The 13,530-nt window shown below is 42.3% G+C and overlaps 1 protein-coding gene and 1 non-coding gene across 5 annotated transcripts in view; one reads left to right on the top strand and one right to left on the bottom strand.

Moving 5' to 3' along the window:
- Positions 1 to 13,530, top strand: part of TSPAN7 (tetraspanin 7) — a 129,631-nt gene that overhangs the window by 62,910 nt on the left and 53,191 nt on the right. The window lies entirely within an intron of this gene.
- Positions 8,850 to 8,922, bottom strand: TRNAG-UCC (transfer RNA glycine (anticodon UCC)). Its single transcript has one exon. It is a non-coding gene; the product is annotated as a tRNA-Gly (tRNA).

Raw genomic sequence — 13,530 nt, 5'->3', positions numbered from 1 at the left:
ATCTATTTCCCATCAAGTGGTGGGACCAGATGCCATGATCTTCATTTTCTGAATGTTAACCTTTAAGCCAACTTTTTCGCTCTCCTCTTTCCCTTTCAAGAGGCTTTTGAGTTCTTCTTCACTTTCTGCCATAAGGGTGGTGTCATCTGCATATCTGAGGTTATTGATATTTCTCCTGGCAATCTTGATTCCAGCTTGTGCTTCTTCCAGCCCAGCATTTCTCATGATGTACTCTGCATATAAGTTAAATAAGCAGGGTGACAATATACAGCCTTGACGTACTCCTTTCCCTATTTGGAACCAGTCTGTTGTTCCATGTCCAGTTCTAACTGTTGCTTCCTGACCTGCATATAGGTTTCTCAAGAGGCAGGTCAGGTGGTCTGGTATTCTCATCTCTTGAAGAATTTTCCACAGTTTATTGTGATCCACACAGTCAAAGGCTTTGGCATAGTCAATAAAGCAGAAATAGATGTTTTTCTGGAACTCTCTTGCTTTTTCCATGATCCAGCGGATGTTGGCAATTTGATCTCTGGTTCCTCTGCCTTTTCTAAAACCAGCTTGAACATCTGGAAGTTCACAGTTTTTTTTTTTTTTTTTTTTTTGAGCATTACTTTACTGGCGTGTGCGATGAGTGCAATTGTGTGGCAGTTTGAGCATTCTTTGGCACTGCCTTTCTTTGGGATTGGAATGAAAACTGACCTTTCCCAGTGATGGAGTACTGTACAGTAAAGTCCATAAAAGCACAACCACTTGTAGAGGATGCATGCACGTGACAATGTTCACCAGATACGTGAACTTATGTGACTAGACATGTGAACACACGTTTGCATCTTTGAAAGTTTGCAACTTGAAAATTCGTATATATGGGACTTTCCATATTAAGAAATAAGTTATCTGTGGGAACATCATGAGGTGGGGTGGGTGGTTTGAGGGGATGTTTGAAAACAACTCGTGTGAAGAGTGGGAAAGAGATACTAGGGAGATAATAGAGGTAGTGTCAGGAATTCGTGAAGGATGGAAATTATGTGAAAGTGTCACTGCACAGACTGTGTTTCTTGTTCACTGCTAGTTTTTCTTTCAGTGCTCAGCATGGTGCCTGGCAGATTTTGAATAAATGGCTGACTTATCGAAGAATAAATATAGTAACACTAAGGAAGTGAGAGATGGGAAAATGGGAGGGTATGGACACAGAGTGGGATTTTAATTTAGTCTCCTGGATGGTGAGTGTTTCCATGTGCTGACAAATTTTGGGTTGTGGCCACAGGAGTAGATGGCAGCAGTGGCATGGAGGTAAAGACCATTGCCATTGGGGGATACCTCAGGCCTGAGATGCTAAAAGTAAGAAGTCACCCTGGATGATAGGGAATGGGTGGGTGGGTATTAGTTGCTCAGTCGTGTCTGACTCTTTTGCAACCCATGAACTATAGCCTGTGTCCATGGGATTTCCCAGCCAAGAATACTGGAATATTCTTCTCTAGGGGATGTTCTTGACCCAGGGCTGGAACCTGGGTCTCCTTCATTGCAGGCGGATTCTTTACCATCTGAGCCACCAGGGAAGCCCCGTTAGGGCGTGGAGTGGAGAGTAAAACTGCCAACCACCTGTCAATCTTCAAAAACATACAGAGATTGGTACTTTATAGGAAGAGGTAGAGTGTGGTCTGAGCATCAGCTGTTTATAAGTGGAAGGACAATGGCCTGGAAGTGGCGTTGGGTTATAAGAAAGATTCTAAGAAGCTTCATGGCCATGAGTGTGTTGGGTATAGGAGCAGAGGCCACAGAAGACATGGTATCCTCAGAGGAGAGCTGGGTTCTGCAGAGGACAGGAGTTGAAAGGGACATTCCAGGGAGAGGAGCTTATTCCTCAACAAAGGAGCTGAGGTTCACTGAGAAGACTTTTTTTTTTCCCCCCAGGAGACCTGCAGTTGGAGTCATTAAAGCATTTGTATAAGTTTGAGACATCCAGACTTTACATGATAATTTGGCCCTGACATTCCTCGACATGGCTCTGAGAATCTTGGCTGGGTTTACTCACATGCAGGTGGTTAGCCGGTGATCTATGTACACCTATCCCCACAGCATAATTTCATCATTCACAAGATGTTTTCAACTGTATTACCTCATTGTGATTTTGACAATCTGAAAAATGTTAACATCTTCAAGATGCATAGATTAAGAACTCTGACCCAGTGTGCTTTCTTCTTCCTAAATTCTGTACCCCATTGCTAAATTCTGTCCCCACTTGGTTTTCTAGACCACCTGCCAAAGTGGCTTTCTTGGGTGCATGCATGCTAAGTCACTTCAGTCGTGTCCAACTCTTTGCAACCTCATGGACTGTAGCGCACCAGGCTTTTCTGTCCATGGGAGTTCTCCAGGCAAGAATACTGGATTGGGTCTCTGTGCCCTTCTCCAAGGGATCTTCCTGGACCAGAGATCAAACTCACATTTCTTACATCTCCTGCATTGGCAGGTTCTTTACCACTAGCACCATCTGGGAAGCCTAGCTTTCTTGGGAGACAGGAGTAACAGCAGGGGAGCGGGGTTATGAGAGCCTTACTGAGAGAGACCCAGAGCACCTCTGCCTGTGGCCAAATACAAATGAGAACCTCTGACCTAAGGAAATTAGTGGAATGAGGGATGTTTTGCATTTTTATAGCTGTTTTTGATGGCCATTCACTTTTAGGTCTTAGATAATCTTTGGCTTGGGCTAAGTAGCCTAAATACAGACAAGAACTATGCTGTGTATTTCAAATTTTCCTCTTTTATATTCTTATTAGGGTCTGGCTTCTAGCTTCTACAATATTGTACTATGGTAGGTTTAGGATTCTTGCGGTGGTGCTTGAGAAAAAGAATGAGGCATTTCCAAGCTTTGGATTGTTTGTTACAAAGGAGAAAAGAGCAAAAAGTGATCATTTTAGTTTAGCTAGTTTATGTCCAGTTACAATCCACAAGGGCTTCCCAGGTGGCGCTAGTGGTTAAGAACCTGCCTGGCCAATGCAGGAGACATAAGAGGCCCAGGTTTGATCCCTGGGTTGGAAAGATCCCCTGGAGGAGGGCATGCAGCCCATTCCAGTATTCTTGCCTGGAGAATCCCATGGGCGGAGGAGCCATGGGCTACAGACCATAGGGTCACAAAGCGTCGGACATGACTAAAGTGACTTAGCATGCTCACACACACAATCCACAATGTCCAAGTCAGTTTAGAAAATGATTGTGTCCTTCCTCTAGTCTAAAATGTGTTGCAATGCTCTGTTGCATTTGTGATTTTGATTTATGGCTGAACGTGTACTTGTTTCTAGGAGAAAATAGGTATCAGATACACCTCTCTGGTCTATAGCTATTTTATATTAATGATTTTAAAATATCAACAGACTATGGGTTTAAAGGGTGGTAAATGCACAGGCTTTCCTAAGAAATATTATTATAAATGGGTTTGGTGTTTTTGTTTTATATTTAGTTTGTGTTTCCATTTCCTGTGGTAGGACCACATTTACCCTCATTTAGACTCCCTGGTGGCTCAGAGGTTAAAGCATCTGAAGCGTCTGCCTGGAATGCGTGAGACCCGGGTTCGATCCCTGGGTCAGGAAGATCCCCTGGAGAAGGCAATGGCAACCCACTCCAGTACTCTTGCCTGGAGAATCCCATGGAGGGAGGAGCCTGGTAGGCTACAGTCCATGGGGTCGCAAAGAGTCGGACACAACTGAGCGACTTTCACTTTCACTTTCAGACTCAAAGTTGGGTTCAATAGTGAGGATTATGCCACAGTGGTATGCCTGGGTAAAGACTGTTTCTGGCTGTAGCAATATCCTTAACATAATGTGATTTAAAACCAAAACATACCTGGAGAAGGAAATGGCAACCCACTCCAGTATTGTTGCCTGGAAAAGTCCATGGACAGAGGAGCCTGGCTGGCTGCAGTCCATGGGGTTACATGACTGAGCATGTGTGCATGAGGGTGGAGGGTCACGGGTTGGTAGCAATAAACTGGTAGAACTAAAAAATAAATAAATAAATAAAAATAAAACCAAAACATGTCTTCAAATGGGAACTTGATATATATAGGGCAGTTTTTGTGCATAGCTCAACAGTTCTGATAAAATGATTATCTTATGGTTTATAATATACCTTTAGACCATTTAGGGGGCCAGAATTTCTGTCCTTCTAAATCCCCCTGATTTTTTTCCTTCTACTTTTTATAGTTTTTTTTTTTTTTTTTTTTTGTATGGTCTAGGATAGATTTCGGAGAAGGCAATGGCAACCCACTCCAGTACTCTTGCCTGGAGAATCCCAGGGACGGGGGAGCCTCATGGGCTGCCATCTATGGGGTCGCACAGAGTTGGACACGACTGAAGCGACTTAGCAGAAGCAGCAGCAGCAGGTAGATTTGGGCTTCTGTGGTGGCTCAGATGGTAAAGAATCTGCCTGCAATGTGGGACACCTGAGTTCAGTCTCTAGGTCAGGATGATCCCTTGGAGAAGGGAATGGCAACCCACTCCAATATTCGTGCCTGGAGAATCCCATGGACAGAGGAGCCTGGTAGGCCACAGTCCATGGGGTTGCAAAGAGTCAGGTATGACTGAGCAACTAACACACACACACACACAGAATAGATTCAGATGATCTATTCCTGAGTCACCTGGAGAAGACCACTATGATACTGCATCACTGTTGTGCAGAAATGTCCCGTCTGTGACAAGTGAGCACTGCTCCTGTCCATATGTACACAGTGCAAGAGCAGGAGAACCAAGAGCTGAATTCATCTTCATTTTTACCTTTCTTTGGGGCAAAGTGAGACAGCTAGACTCCCCCCACCCCAGCATTTTTGCTTCTGAATTTTATGACTTTTTTCCCCTTTAAATCAAGTAAGTGATCAGTTTGATAGATTCTTCATTAATCATAGGTGTAAGAACTTTTTAAAAACAAACTGCTTTAAATTTTCTTATTTTTTTAACCCACTGACCTTAAAAGTATCTTCCATCTGAGTCTTAAACATCAATTATGAGTTTATTTTTTATTCTAGCCTCCTAATGGTGGTGGTCTCAGGGCATTTTGTGGCAGGAAGCTTGGGGACAAATTAAAGGTGAGGATCAGCCTTTGAATTGCCTCAGTCCTTTTGGAAATTTCACTTCCCCACCTATTTGCATAGAGATCATTCAGTGAGCATTGTCTCATTCTTTGTTTGGAAGTTTCTCCAAAATGGAGAAGTTGCTATGGTTTTAAGACATCGCCTCTATTGCTCTCCTAACTTGGGAGATGCAGGTTCCAGAAAGAGCAGTTACTTCTTGGCTGTATGATCTATTTGTCATTGTTGTTTAGTCACTCAGTGTCTGACTCTTTGAGACCCTATGGACTGTAGCTTGCCAGGCTCCTCTGTCCATGGGATTTTCCAGGCAAGAATACTGGAGTGGGTTGCCATTTCCTTCTCCAGAGGATCTTCCCGCCTAGGGGGTTGAACCAGCTTCTCCTGCATTGGCAGGTAAATTCTTTACCACTGAGCCACCAGGGAAGCCCATGTGATCTGTTATACCTTAGGATAAAGTTGAATGTATTTGCTTAAACTCTCAGCTTTCATTGGTGTTATGACGTTACTTGTCCAGGACAGTGGTTCCAATACGTGTTAAACTTCCAAAGGCTTTTGCAGATCTAATAAATCTGTGCTGTATCTTAAGCAATGAAATCTGTAGTCTTAGGACTGTGTAGAAGACACATCAGTTAGAGAACATTCTCTAGTGAATTGGTTCTAAAATTATATCTACCTTAATTGGTGTAAACTGCTTGCCATCTAATTGAGCTAATACCATTAAGGTTTCATCAGTCTGGCATTCTGAAGTCACCCCAGACAATTGATCTTCATTTTGTACCTGTAGCAGTGATGATGCTAATTGGTAAAATTCCACAGCACGGAGTTGTAGGATTCCAGAATAGTGTTTCTTTGGTTGGTTTGTAGACTCTCCTTTTACATCCAAATCAGCGGCTATTAACCCTTTTTAGACCATTTTATTTCAGAGCAATGCTGCTACAAGATAATCTACAAAGTAGAATCATCAGAATATTAAGTTTGAGCTGGGGGCAAAGAAAATTGTGTTAACAAGCAGAGCCAGAGTTCATTTTAGCTATTAATTCTGTTGAGCTACTGTACTTTCCAGAGTTCACTTCCATTTGCCCGCTGGCAGCTAGAAAGGAAGGTTTGAAATGGTTGGCCTTCTGGCATTTAATTAATCTTGGAAAAGGTTGAAGTCCGGTTTGATTTCATGACTGAATGCCGTAATAGTCGCTGACTGTCTCAGTGTTACACGGTCAGGAAGCTATCTCTACCAAGTGTGACACGTGTGAATATCTACAAAATGGCTCTTATCAGGGAGGGGACACTTTGAAGATTTGAATACTGAGTGATTTCATTATTGTCATCACTATTAATGAGAAAAAATTTTGCTCTACTATTCAAGAATATAAACCAGATTGTTAACTGATAAAGAGGAAGAAAAATCATCTGTAGGAGGGCAAACCTCAGGGGGCTATTCAGCCATATAGGGAGAGAAGACTAGAGTCATTTGGTTTAGATTTTCTTTTTAACTGAAGAAGTCTTTCCCACTGTTTCCTGGATCAAGGAAAATCCAACCTCCAGAGATGGGGCACATATAACCCCATGAAGTAGTCTAAGGCAGTTTACTATAGGTTTATATACAAAGACATTTTATTGTTTTGTTCTTTTAAAAAGAATTTATTGACGTATAGTTGATTTATTATACAGTGTTTTGTTAATTTCTGCTGTACAGCAAAAATTTATTCTTTTTCATATTCTTTCCTATTATGGTTTGTCACAGAATATTGAATATAGTTCCCTCTGCTATATAGTAGGACCTTGTTGTTTATCCATCCTGTATATAATAGTTTGCAGCTGCTAATCCCAAACTCCCAATCCTTCCCTCCCCTGCCCTCCCCTTTGGCAACCACAAGTCTCTCCTCTGTCTGTGAGTCTGTTTCTGTCTCATAGATAGGTTCATCTGTGTTTTATTTTTAGATTCCACATATAAGTGATATCATATGATATTTGTCTTTCTCTTTCTGACTTGCTTCATTTAGTGTGATAATCTCTAGTTGCATCCATGTTGCTGCAAAGCATTATTTCATTCTTTTTTATGGCTGAGCAATATTCCACTGTATGTATATATGTATATGTGTGTGTGTATGTGTATACACACACATCTTTATCCATTTATCTGTCAATGGACATTTAGATTGTTTCCATGTCTTAGCTTTTGTAATTAGTGCTACTATGAACATAGGGGTGCATGTATCTTTTTGAATTAGAATTTTGCAAAGACATTTTCTTGAACGTGCCTTCTTAAAACATTTATCTTTTTGGTCTTTGTTTTGTTTTGGGGAGCAAAGCAGAATATGTTCACTTGTATTTGCATGTGATAAACACATTTTTAAGAGATCTTTAACAATTTCCTGATGCTAAAGCCAGCTCAGTTAACTGTTAAGGAGAAGATGCATTTTAGTTTTCTAAGAAGCAGGTCATCCTCATTCATTCAACCATCAGTCAGTTATTGAGTACATCCTTTGAATAAGACCTTACTACAAAGCTAGATAATACCTGAATTTGGCTTTAAGAGCCATAGTCCAATAATAGAAGCTATGTACACAAATTGTGGTTACAAAGTGGACCAGTACTCCTATAGATGGTAATAAATTTAAATTTTAAAAGTGCTTCTAATGTTTTTCAGTGAAGTAATTTTTACATCAGAAAACTTTTGTTAATTGGTTAGTATAGAATTGACAGTGTTGGCTGAGGTAGAGATTCAGTTACTTCTCCAAGTAAATCTAGATGGTGAATTTCATCATGAGAAATTTCTTCAACATACACATTCACAAAGAAAGTATATTCTCTGAATTTTTTTAAAAAAACTTTTTTCTTTTTATTCATTTGTTATGGAATTTGAAATTTGGATATTTTGTTCATGTCATTGTGAACTAATTATTGGGTCATATAGCTAATGGAGAAGGAAATGGCAACCCACTCCAGTATTCTTGCCTGGAGAATCCCAGGGACGGGGGAGCCTAGTGGGCTGCCGTCTATGGGGTCACACAGAGTCGGACATGACTGAAGTGACTTAGCAGCAGCAGCAGCAGCATAGCTAATGGAGCATTTCTTATTTATGAGTTAGTGCCATCCGGTCTCTTAGGTTTTGTTTTCCTTTTATATTTCCCAATACTTTCTCAATTTGGATAAAGTAGTCTTCCCTGGGAGCTCAGACAGTAAAGAATCTGCCTACAAGGCAGGAGACCTTGGTTCTATCCCTGGGTTAGGAAGACCCCCTGGAGAAGTGAATGGCAACCCACTCCAGTGTTCTTGCCTGGAATAATCTTCAGGACAGAGGAGCCTGGCAGGCTACAGTCCATGGGGTTGCCAAGAGTTGGACATGACTGAGAGACTAACACTTTCATGCAGACCATAGAAAACATATATTTAATAACTATAGTTTGTATTGCTGTTTCGTTTTTAAAATGCTTATCATTTTTAAGGATCTTTTATTCTGGGTTTTTAGATATCTACCTTTTTGCTAATATATATATATATATATATATATATATATTTTTTTAATTTTGTGACCTAACTCCTGCCTTCAAATTTTATTATATTAGAGATGACTTACAGATGCCTATGTCAGAACTAGTTTAGTCTGTATTAGGAAAAAATTGATGTTAGATAGCACTATTATCCTAGTTCATGGTGGTTAATACTTGGAAAGTATGCTAATCAAAATATTTAGAATGAGTCATTCTCACTTTTTCACTTTTATTTAAAATTATCTTTTGGCCATGCCTTGTGGCATGTGGGATCATAGTTCCCTGACCAGGTATCGAACCTGTGCCCCCTACATTGGAAGTGCAGAGTCTTAACCACTGGACCACCAGGGAAGTCCCTTGGCTGGCTTTTAGGAATGGGCAGGAGAGAGTCTCCATGATAGCAGCATTCCTGATTCCTCTCTCTGCTTAGGGACTTTATTCTCAGCATCGAGTTTTTGCCTTCTTGCCCCCTTTCCTTCATGAGGGGCCTCACATTTATTGACACAGCTGTTTACAGTATCCAGAGGGTCCTCATAAAACTTCTTTGCAGCCTCTTGGTGCCTTGTGAGATAGGCCAGGGACATCACAAAACTGAGACTCAGAGGTGTAAAAACTAGCACTTGAATCTCAGCTGTCTGATGCTGCTAACCCTCAACTGCCTGTTATATAAGCTGATAAGCTGTGATCAGGAGGTGTCTGGGAAATGAGCCCTTCTGCTCACTTGAACAAATGTGAGGACACTCAGCTCAGACAAAGGCCACAAGAGAAGCAGGGTGTGGTCCAGCAGGCAGGGCCATAGCCCTGGTTCTGACTCCACCATGAACATCCGGGCAGGGGTCACTGTCTGGTCCTGGAACTTTGATATCTGCTGACTGGATTCCGTGCAGCTTCTATTACTGCCCTCTCAGATCCTCCTGGTTTGATAGCAACCTTCCACAGAGGGTCCTTCTATGATTTCTGGGGCTTCCTTGATGGCTCAAGCATTAAAGAATCTGCCTGCAATGCAGGAGATGCAGGAGACTCAGGGTCGATCCCTGGGTCAGGAAGATCTCCTGAAGGAGGAAATGGCAACCTACTATGATTTATGATTTCCCACTACAAAAATAAAGGACATCTTTACCCTGAACCCCAAAGTTTGGAAAAAAGCTAATTAATCTAGTCAATGAAATCGATTTGAGGTTAATTTTATTTATTTTATTTTTACTTGGCCATGCCATGCAGCATGCGGGATCTTAGTTCCCTGACCAGGGATTGAACCTGTGCCCTCTTTATTGGATGTGCAGCATCTTAACCACTGGACCACTAGGGAAGTCCCAATTTTAGATTAATTTTAAAGGAAACATGCCCCAAGACCTAGTTTGAATTTTGTACTCAAACTTGAGTGGAGGAAGGATTTTCCAGGAGAGGCGCCTTTAAATAAAGTAAACTGTTGTGGACTATCTCTTCTGTTAAATTTTGTTGAATTTTGGCACGACTTTTGGGGGCAGAGGCAATGTCAGAAAAGGATGTTGCTTCTGAACTATTTCCATTTCCCTGGGAAAGATGGTGTAGGTCTCTGGTTAAATCACTTGTGAAACTGACACCACTTCCCATCCTTTATTGATGAAAATTAATGATATTTCACTTTTGGAAATGTCCTTGCCAGAAAGAGAAGAAAAATAAAGCAGGCTTTGAGAACCTTGAGAAAAGTGATACTTAATGTTTGTTGATACTTAATTAAGTGATACTTAATGTTTGTTGAAAACTTACTGTATGCTCCACACTGTGTCACCTCATTTAATCCTTTGCAGAACCTTGTATTATACTACCTTTTTAGATAGTAATTTAACAGATAAGGAAACTGAGGTAGAGAGAGTGTGGCTCCCCCATTGCAAACTCCAGAGAGGGGCAATACAGGCCTTCGATGGTGACTAGTACCCCCACAAATTTCACTGCAAGCTTCCAATTTCTGGTCAAGGATTCAGTTAGTCATTTCCAGATAAAACTTTGAAAATTCCTTACTGAAAGCTCCACTAATGTGTGTGTGTGTGTGCACGTGCGTGCGTGCGTGTGCATGTGCTTAGCCACTCAGTTGTGACCAACTCTTTGCAATTCCATGGACTATAGCCCGCCAGGCTCCTCTGTCCATGGGATTTCCCAGCAAGAATACTGGAGTGGGTTGCCGTTTCCTTCAGGGGATCTTCCTGACCCAGGGATCAAACCCGTGTCTCCTGCATAGGTAAGCAGATTCTTTACCACTGAGCCACCAGGGAAGCCCTACTATTGTGTACACACTTGCTAATTAGGAGGTTATTTTCCAAACTTCTACAGATTGTACTCTAGCCTCAGACAGGCCACATTTGAGCCAAATAGTGCAAAAGCCTCTTGCTGTTGATTAGAATAGCTAAGAATATCTGCCCTCTCCACACTTGAATAAGTCAAGCCACTTAGCCATAAGACAGAAGCCATTTCTTTTTTGTTTTCTTTTCCCCGTGCTCAAATTGTTTCATAACCAGTACTCTGACTTTGAGTGAATAGCTATTATTCACCCTTTCCTGGTAGAGAAACATTTAAAATTGCAGGTTAAGCTCTGTTCCAAAGAGCTGTTGCTGTTCCCAGTCAAATGTCTTAACACTTAGGATCAGTGAGACCACCAGGCAAATCTCCAAGGTTATGTTTGGATGAGAATTAACACAAAGACAGTAGAACAATGTGGAAAAAGTTGGAACTCTAGCCCCAAGGCCATTGATGACACCAATATTGAGGTCAGTGCTGAGGCACCTGCTGGAATGTGCCAGCCCAGGGGTCTCCCAGGCCCTGTACCCCCTTGTGACCAATAGTCAGGATGAGGGCCAGGCAGGGATTTTTTTTCCCCATTCCTTCTCTCATCAGACTATTGTCCTGTTGTAGAAACATCCCAGGGCACATTGCCAAGCTGTCACAAAGCGTGTGCCTGTAAGAAATTACCCCTTCATAACTCAACATCATTGTTGCATCGTGACTTTCTGAGAGGTTTTTCCTTAGCTGGCTACACTGGGAGTTCCTGTGTCCTGGCTGTGATCTCAGCTTACTGCTGCTTTATCCTGCAAACTGGCCTTTGGGTATCCTAATGGGCAGATTTCCTTCCTGTCAAATTCCAAAAGTGCTTGTAAGTCTCTTATATTTCAACTAAAACAAACAAACAAACAAAAAAACTCAAAGTGCAGTTTTTAATTCCTATGACCCATGAGTTCCTGTGAATCCACTTATTCTGATATGGCTTTAAACCTCATACACTATGACATGTATTTGCTTCTGCTAAGATTTCCCCAGTTGGCTTCCATTTTACATGTTCAAGGTGGTGTCTGTATCTAAGAGATATGTAATCTTGCGCCTTTGGTCCTAGGCTTAGGATCGTCGTGACGGGCATTGCTTCAATTCCATTCTGAGTCCCTAGGGTGGCCCAGTTCAGTAGAGCTTGTTTTCCTTCCCTCACTGCTTTATGATTGTTATGGTTGGGGACGCTGAACTCAGATTTTCCTTCCCGGTTGCCTCTTGAAACGCTGCCATCTTTCCCCACAGGAGAGCAAGCCCCTGCTGATAGGAAATCTCTCCATGTGCACATGGCTGCTTGCCAGCATCGATGGCTGCCAATGGTTTTGTCTAGTTGCAAGCAGTTGATTTTCCCTGGATGGTGGACTGGGCCACACAGGTGGCCCGTGGCACAGTAGGCTCTTCTCTGAGAGATGATTCTTTGTGGAGAAGTTCCTCTGGTGTGCTTAGGGTTCCCACACACATTTGTGACAGTTGAGTGATGCAAAAAAAAAAAAAATAGCTTTTCGTGTTGCTGTGGTTTGGGGCTTATTGTGAGGCAGAGGATATATCGAGATTAGGGTATGCTGCAGGCCCCTCAGGAGGTAATGGATTGCCCCAGCCCCAAGTGGGCCAGGTGGCTGTCACATTGGTGCCGGAGCCCCCCCAGGAAACCACTGCCCCCTCTCTCTAGAGCCTGTTGAAGAAAAGTATTAAGGATTCCGCACTGTGTGCCCTGACTTGGCTGGACATGGCGTGGGACCCTGGCTAATAACTCTGCAAAAACAGGGCAGCTCCCTAGAGCTGGGCACCTTTGGGAGCTGAACCTCTCTCCCCTCTCACTCTCCAATTCTGGAAAAATGCTGCAGCCTCTGATCTTCTATTTTTTAATTAAAATTGTATGGATTTTTGTCCTTAACTCTATGTGGTACACTCTCTAAAGCACAGAAGGCAGGAGGCCCTCTGAGGTACAAGGAGTGCTACTTATTAAAAAGTTTTTCAGTAGAGTAGAAAACACTAGGATACATGCTCAGAATGAGGGTAAGTATTGCTTTGAGAAACCCTCATTTACATTGTATATACAGGGTTTCGATATAAATCTTATTTCTTACATAGATTGATTGTGGTCAAGTCTGAAACCCTTGACTGTTAGATGAATCTCAAATTGTCTCCCATTCCCATAAACAGAATCCCTGGTGGCTCAGATAGTAAAGAATCTACCTGAAATGCAGGAGACCTGGGTTCGATCTCTGGGTTGGGAAGATCCCCTGGAGAAGGAATTCACAACCCACTCCAGTATTCTTGTCTGGAGAATTCCATGGACAGAGGAGTCTTGGTGGGCTATAGTCCATATCGTTGCAAAGAATTGGACATGACTGAAATGGCACCCCACTCCAGTGTTCTTGCCTGGAGAATCCCAGGGACAGGGGAGCCTGGTGGGCTGCCGTCTATGGGGTCTCACAGATTCAGACACGAATGAAGTGACTTAGCAGCAGCAACAGAGCAACTAACACTTGCACTCTCCCATCAGCTTGCTTTTCCAAGTGACCCAGCTTCTATCCTGCAAAACCTCCACTGTGCAGAACCAGTCTTAGTTATATAACCTGGGGCACTGCTAGGTCTTAAATCATCAGACAGATTAAATCACGGCCACACTGTACTCTCTGAGGTGAAGGATATACTCATGGA

This window comes from Bubalus kerabau, chromosome X (assembly GCF_029407905.1).
Source record: "Bubalus kerabau isolate K-KA32 ecotype Philippines breed swamp buffalo chromosome X, PCC_UOA_SB_1v2, whole genome shotgun sequence".
Lineage (NCBI taxonomy): Eukaryota > Metazoa > Chordata > Mammalia > Artiodactyla > Bovidae > Bubalus > Bubalus kerabau.
Note: the sequence above shows the minus strand (reverse complement) of the source record. Positions and strands in the feature narration are given on the sequence as shown.